This window comes from Camellia sinensis, chromosome 2 (genome assembly GCF_055761805.1).
Source record: "Camellia sinensis isolate YWXY chromosome 2, ASM5576180v1, whole genome shotgun sequence".
NCBI classification, from domain to species: domain Eukaryota; kingdom Viridiplantae; phylum Streptophyta; class Magnoliopsida; order Ericales; family Theaceae; genus Camellia; species Camellia sinensis.
The window spans coordinates 75,574,869-75,582,844 of record NC_138962.1 but is presented as its reverse complement, the minus strand read 5'-3'; positions in this window follow the sequence as shown (position 1 = coordinate 75,582,844).

The following is a 7,976-nucleotide window of genomic DNA, read 5'->3' as shown; positions in this document are numbered from 1 at the left end:
TTTGTACTTCAAATTCTTGCACTGCACTTCATTCATAGGAGTAGTTTCAAGTAGTTTATTACTGTAAACTTGTACGAGACTGATTTGGATCTTTGTAAGCCTTCCATTTTACTTAATGAAATTGTTCTTCATTTAATCGTTGTTTGCTTAATTCTCCTAAACAAAGCCATCAGTAAAAGTCCTCTTCATTGAGGCTAAAAGAACCAAAACACAATCGTCTGATAATTGGTTGGCAATTAATATTCTGTAAGGACTGATTGATCCTTACTGGCATGTGATGCCCCAAATTTAAGGACATCATAATAAGATTTAGAAACTTAAAATTAATATTGCCACCAATATTACTAACATCCATAAATTAACAACCCATAATTTAAAGTTCTTACATCACAACTTAGTCTTAGTACATAACAGAAATGACACAAATATAAAAAGAAAACTAGAGAAAAACTCAAATTTTTAGGAAATGGTTCATGGAACTTGGGCACTCTTCAAGCTAACCAAGGCTGAGTGTCGACTTGCAAGGCCTCGGTGTTTCCTTCGGTTTCTTCGGTACCCGGCATAAAACGCCAGGGCAACGGGAATGCCAGTGAGCGACGAGCTCAATAAGATACTACCACCTGAAAATACCCACCCCGATAATAATACTCACAAATTATGAATAATGTGTAGTAACAAAATAACAAGTAACATTTAGTAAGCATAAAGGAATGTTATCAGTTGAAATAATAACAATAGATAAAAATAAATAAAAATAAAACTATAACAAACGAAAGCAATATTTCATCATGAGGAATATGTCCACCTTTCTTTATTTTATTTTATTTTATTTTAAATTTTCATAGATTTAGTTTATCAGATAAATTTAAGTAACTCCCCGCGGAGCACTATTTCCACTCAACCGCTAAGCAATGGCCACGGGCAATTCTGACTCCCCCTTGGTCAAATATTCAAATGTTACTTACAGTAACTACCAATGATGCCTACGCACCAGGGTTACATACCCGAGTCGTGACATCATGGTCTGCCCCAAGAGAACGGTCTATGTTGTGACACCCGCATCACCAACCTTATATCGCCTACACTGATAAGAGCCAAAATACATTCCCGTGCCATGTTAGGGTTCGCAACTCACTTGCGTAAGATTCTAGACCGTGCTCCCCCCATCACTTTTACATTTTAATGTATCATTGGTTAAATTTCGTGTCTCTTTACTCGTTGAGATATTCACAATAATTCAAAATTTAATTACCAATAATGTTATATCAGCTCATTAAAATCCGAACATAAAATATTACACATGTCACACAATAATAAACAATTGTACAAAATTTAAATAAACAATTTATTCAAACCATGGTATGAAATAATAATTTAGATACCAAAAAAAAAAAAGAAATAAATCATAATTACACACATGCATGGACTTTTAATCTACAAGATTAGACTAGCACAATATTAAATAAACCGCAATACACCCATACATGGATTATTAATTTACAATATTTAAAGAATTAGACCAACACAATAACTAATTTTTATCCAAATAAATAATTGAAGTGATGATCTTAATCTGTCTAGAAATTTTCTGGTTATACCTTAGGTAATAAAAATTATAAATAAATTATTTATACAGTTCTAAAATTCGTGAAAATGTAAAGAATATTCAATAAATATGTTTAGGTCATTTTTCAGAAAGAATTTTCCAAAAATAAGTTATAAATAAACAATTGAAGAGATAATTTTTTATTCCTCCTTAATCTGTCAAAATTTTCAGAATATATATCTTGCAAATAAAATTATAAATAAATTACTTATACAACTCTAAAATTCATTTAAATCTACAAAATACTCAATAAACATGTTATGGTCATTTTTCAGAAAGAATTTTCCAAAAATAAATTATAAATAATTCTTAAAAATTCCAAGAGTGTTTATGACACAGATTTATCACATTTTCTTAAATTAATTCCATACTTAAATTTATAAATCAATTCCATAATATAAAAATTTATTATGAAACAAGACTTCTCAAATTTCATTTTTTTCTTATAAATTATCAGATTTGGTTTAATATAAAATTTTTAATGATTTTTCAAACACATAATAAAATTTTCCTATAGCTCCAGATTTGGTTAAAAATCTGTATAAATTCGTACAAAACTCAATAATTGTTGAAAATTTTTGTGGATGAACTAGACATCATTATCAACAACTGTGTAGAAGAAATCATCTTCAAATTTTGAGTATAGAATTTTCTAAAAATTCGTACAACTTTCTGGCAGATTGAAAGGGCCAAATAACATCTTCAATAATCGTTTTAATGGCATAAAACTACACATGCAAGCCCAAATTTCACAATATTATCGTGATTTTCAGACTACCAATATTTAATATACCATCATAAATTTTTTTATACAATTATAAATAAAATCTTATCTACAAGTTTAGACAATTTATCATATGTATATAATCTGAAAATTTAAAATAGAAAAAAAAAATGAGAGGGTTTTCTTACTTAATGGGGTAATGAAATGGTAGGAAAAATTATAAGCTTCCTGATCTTCTACTCTTCTTCCTATTTTGACTGAACTTTGCTCAAAGATTTTTTTTTTTTTTCTCTTCTCCGATCAATTGAGGAGAATGATGCAAACCATATGTGTATATATAGAAGCTCATCACCTGAGGCTTTCACGTACTCTCTCTCTCTCTCTCTTCATTATTTTAGTTAGCCACTTTCCCTCCATTTCAAGGAGTATGATGGGTTGAGGTTCCTATATTAACATGCAAACAAGCATGTGAAAAGTTGCTCTGTAAAGGTTTGATTTTGAATTTTTTTTTTTTTTTTTTTTGTGTGTGTAGCTTTCTTAAAATTGATACACTAAGATTTTTAATTAAAGTATTTAGTAAGAATAATTATCATATTAAATCCTAATTAAAATAATTTACAAACAACAAATATTGAACACCCACAAAATTATTATTCTTAATAATGTCTTTGTTAGTGATTGAATTTGGTCAATTTAAAACTAACTTTTACACTAATATACATTTCAGATAGACTCTGAATATAATTAATTAATTAATTAATTTATTTAATTATTTATTTATTTATTTATTTTCTTTTAAGAATAATTAAATGTGGGTTTTCACATGGCACGCTCAAAATTACAATAATAACTTTCGAAAGCCAAAAAACCAACATATATTTTTGGCACGCCCAGTGGGACAGTTTGAAATGGCTAGACGTAGGAGACAAGGAGAAAATGAACGCTTGGAAGAAGGCGTGGAAGGAGAGGTAGAAAGACCTAATTCAGAGGATAATGTGATAACACATCCTGTGGAAGTACTTGTTTTATCAGAATCTATGGTCGAACAGACCAACACTTCGGAGCAAGTACCACATGTTCAAAGTATTGGACGAGGCCAAGGAATTGGACCATCCACTATTCCATCTACTCAGCCAATCAATCCATGGGGAGGCCTAGTAGATGCCATGGGACAGCAGTTAATGAACACAATGGAAAAATGGGCAACATCCTTTATGGATTGAATGAATACTCATCAACCAACTAACGCAAGGCAAATGGAGGAAATTTCAAATGTCCCTCAGCAAAGATTGGCTAGAGATAAACAGCCTATGCAAAATAATGGGCATTCTAATGGTCAAACTAATAATCAAAACTATGAAAGACCATCACCTAAGTCTTGGTATGAGCCTCTTTCGAAACCTGTGACAAATCATAATGCCTCATTACTTAACAGTGAAGCCATGCAAATTGGTGGATCTGGCCCAACACAATAAAATGACATACGGATATTTCCAAATCCCATGTTCGAAGCCATACCTAGTACGAGGGGGTTCACTAATCCTTTGTTCGAATTTATACCCGAGGGGTTGGAACGGTTTCCTGCAACTGGAAGAGACACAACACCTGTTCCAACACCTTTCGCTGGTCCTTTCGTAGGACAGGCTCAGAGGGGTTATCCATACCCTCAACAGCAGCCAGCACCACAGGGACAACCAGTCCCAAATATACCGCCCTATAGACCAAGAGGACCTTAAGCACAAAGTTATCCACCAAATCCTGTGTTTGTTCCTCCAGTAGTGGTTCAACAAGCACAAAATATGGTTCATAGGGACCAAATTATTGATATTGTTAGAGAGATGTGTGGACCAATGGCTCGGGGGGTTCAAACTCCTGTGTACAGGAAACCATATCCAGAATGGGTAGATTGAGTACATGAATACCCAAGAGGGTTTAGGAGACCAGACTTTGCTCTTTTTTATGGAAATGGAAACTAATCAACAGTAGAACATATTGCTAGGTTCGCTACTCAATGTGGTGAATTTACCAATAATGATTACATGAAGTTAAGACTGTCCCAAATTCTCTAATTGGGGCAGCTTTTATATGGTATATTAACCTTACACCTAGCTCCATCCAAACTTGGCAACAAATGGAGGAAGCATTTCATGCCCAATTCTTCCAAATGATGCCAGAAGTTTTCATGGCAGACTTGGCAAGGTTGAGTCAAAGGCCTGATGGGAAGGCTGCTCAATTTATTGCCATATTCAAAAGAGCACGAAACAAATATAGGATCATCCTACCAGAGCCTGAGTTCGTGAGATTGGCTCAAAATGGTTTAGAGTTTAAGCTTCAAAAGAAGTTTGACTCAGCTGAGTTTAGAGACTTAGTAGAACTGACCTATAAGGTGTCTAGGTATGAAACGTTACTAGAAGAAGAACAAGATTGAAGTAATACATCATACAAGACGTATTATAGAGACCGTAATTATGAGATTGATGCAACAGAGATTGTAGGGAAAGAACCTGTGATCTGTGAAGCATTAATTCATAAAGACACAACAATAGACCAGCAGTTTAAAAAGAAAGACTTTCATAGGAAATACTCTTTCCATTTAATAAAGGCAAATACCATTTTTGATCATTTTCTTGCGGCAAACTTCCTGAAGTTACCAAAAGGAGTCAAAATTCCGTCTCCAGAGAAACTTAAAGGAAAAGTGTATTGTAAATGACATAATTCTTGGTCTCACTCAACTAAAAACTGCATTGTTTTTCGAAACAAGATCCAAGAACAAATTCGAAATGGAGTTTGAAATTCCCAGCTAAAGTAGAAAAGGCTATGGGGATTGACACTAATCCGTTCCCGAAAATTGGAGAAGTTGTAGCCAATGTTATTGTGCCAGACTTCCAAAACTTATCCTTCAAGAAAATGGAAGAGGTCAATGTGCAAATGCATGTTGCCAGCCAGACTACTATCAAGAAAAATTCTAAAAGTTTACCAGCTGTTGGACAAGGCTTTGCAGACCAGAGGGAAGACTCTGATAAAGAGGCACTGAATGATGATTCTTTAGAGGCAACTGACATGCAAAGAATGTGTCCCAGGTGTAGGTTGAGCTACAAGTGGTTGAAAGGGCTTCCGATTGGTGGGAAGCAATATTACAAGGATGTGTAGAGGCATCCTAAACCAACCAGTGCCTATAACAAGAGGCCATATCCAACTGGTACTAGGCAACAGCCATTCATGGCTGAGCCAACAGCCACTAGAGTGCACTCCAAGGGCAAGAGACCTCTACATGAATTCAGACCACTCAACTATTACAGAATGGAGGGCAATCATCCTGAGAGGAAACTTGAAGTGGGTTCAAGTCATGGGATCAAAGCCAGAGATTGACCCCCTAAACCAACCTCACACAAAAAGAAAAATGGCCACCTTCATGGAAGGCCTGAATTAGGCCCAAAACAGGGGGTCAGGGCCAAGTAGTGGCCTTTACGGCCAACTTCGAAATTGGCTTTGAAGGAAAAAAGAGACAGTTCGACAACTGGGCTAGTGGGTTCATGAATACCTGGAGTTCCAGATTGGTTTTTCATACAGAACAAACCTAGGGAAATGTCTACTCAAAGAAATGTTATTGGAGACCAGGGTAGGATGGTTAAACCTCCTTTGGTAGCTCTAAATAATTGGGTGTTACTAAAGCATCCAAAAACAAAGAAACCAAATATGGTCCCAGTGATTTCTAGATCCCAAAGGGGGAAGATCCAACGAAGGTACACTCAGTACCAGAAGAATCTGAAAGAAAGTGGAGAAAACTCTTCATTGGTCCAGTCAAAGGGCCAGACAGAGGGAAAGAAAAGTCCAAAGTCATATCATAGTCCAAACTCGACTCCTCAAGACAAAATGAGTTACAGCAGAGAGCAGTTGGTCAAAATTCACTCCGAACTAAAAGCCAAAGAAAGATCCAGTTTAGCAGGATTGGAAAGGGCTTTGATGGAAAGTGATAGTGAGACAAAGGGAGAAGCTGGCCTAGGCCAAAGGAAGGAAATGGTTGATGAGGAAATGTTCGAAGCCTTCATGGCTGAACAGACATTTTTGGTCGAAAAACCAGCAGAAACGGACTATTCAAAGAAAGTTACAAGTACTGAAGTGCCAGAATATAGCATGGAAGATGCTTTTGAAGTAATTGAACCAGTTGGCCAAGAAAAGAAGCAGATACAACCAGTTGTCCAATTTCGCTCGTTTCCTCCTGTATCAGTAAATATGGTGCATATACTACCACAGGAGTTTTAAGCTGAAGATAAAAACCAAGGTCAGGAGATTGACCCAATTCTAGTTTCTAGTGAAAACTCACAAGTGAGTATGGTGCAAGACGAATCTGAAGTGGCCACACCAATAGAAACTGGAGATAAGAGTGAGGAAGAGGTGAGTATTCTCATACCCTTTTGAGTATCCCACGACATCCATGATACAACATGTCAAACCCTTGTATATCAAGGCCTTTTTCGATGGGGTACAGATGAACCGGGTATTGGTGGATAATGGGGCAGCAGTAAATCTGCTTTCGAAATCTTCTTTGAAGAAACTAGGAAAAAGGAACCCCAAATTAATCCCAACCAGCACAACCATTGCTGGTTTTACTGGAGACAAACAGATGGCTCAGGCATTTTGCCCATCAACCTGAGTATGGAAACTAGAGACTGCATGACGGCATTCTTCGTTATCGACAGCAATGCTAAGTATAATGCTCTACTTAGAAGGAATTGGATTCATACCAACAAATGTGTGTCTTCCTCTCTTCATCAGAAGATCATGATGGCCTTGTGCAATGGAGAGACAGAGGAGATCAATGCAGACCTTCAACCCTTCATAGCTTGTGTAGATTTTGTAGAGGCCAAATTGTATACTGCATGAGTGACACCACTCAGTGTGTTGAGAAAACCTGATGGATCAGTCGAAGTGACAGCTGATGAGGAATTAGCACACCTGAAGCACTTAGTCCAGGAAAGTGCTGATGAGGAGTTTGTCGCCAAGGATGACCATAATGCTTGGTTGTAGGAAAAAAGATAGAACCCAGAAGGCCAGGTCTTTGGCTTTAGTTAAGTTCTCAGTATTGGACGTAAAATCAATAGTCTAGAAAGTGCAAGAGCAAGAGGAAGAAGCTGTGGTAATTGGTTGTAAGCAGGAGGAGCAGCAGCAGGTCAGGTTTTTGGTCTTTGATAAATACTGTGCTTTGGACATTAAAACAAAAGTCCAGGAGATACAGGAAGAAGAAGCCTTATGGACAGACTTTGTCTATGAGGAGGAGGGTAAAGATGTTAAATCAAAGAAAATGGGAGCAGAACAAAGCAAGGGGATTCCTTCGAAGACGGAAGAAATCAGAAGAAGAGCATCAGTGAGTTCTCAGATACAAGACCCCTTGGAAGAAATCAACTTAGGGGAAAGTTCGACACCGCAACCCACCTACATTAGTGCTTGGTTAAGTGCTCTTGACAAGAACCAGTTGTTGGTGGTCTTGAAGAGATATAAAGATTGTTTTTCATGGTCTTATAATGAACTACCAAGATTGGATAGGTCATTAGTAGAACATAGGCTCCCTGTGAAGCCTAATTTTAAGCCATATAAACAAAAACCAAGAAGGATGAGTCCTGAAGTGATTCAGAAGGTCAAGGAGGA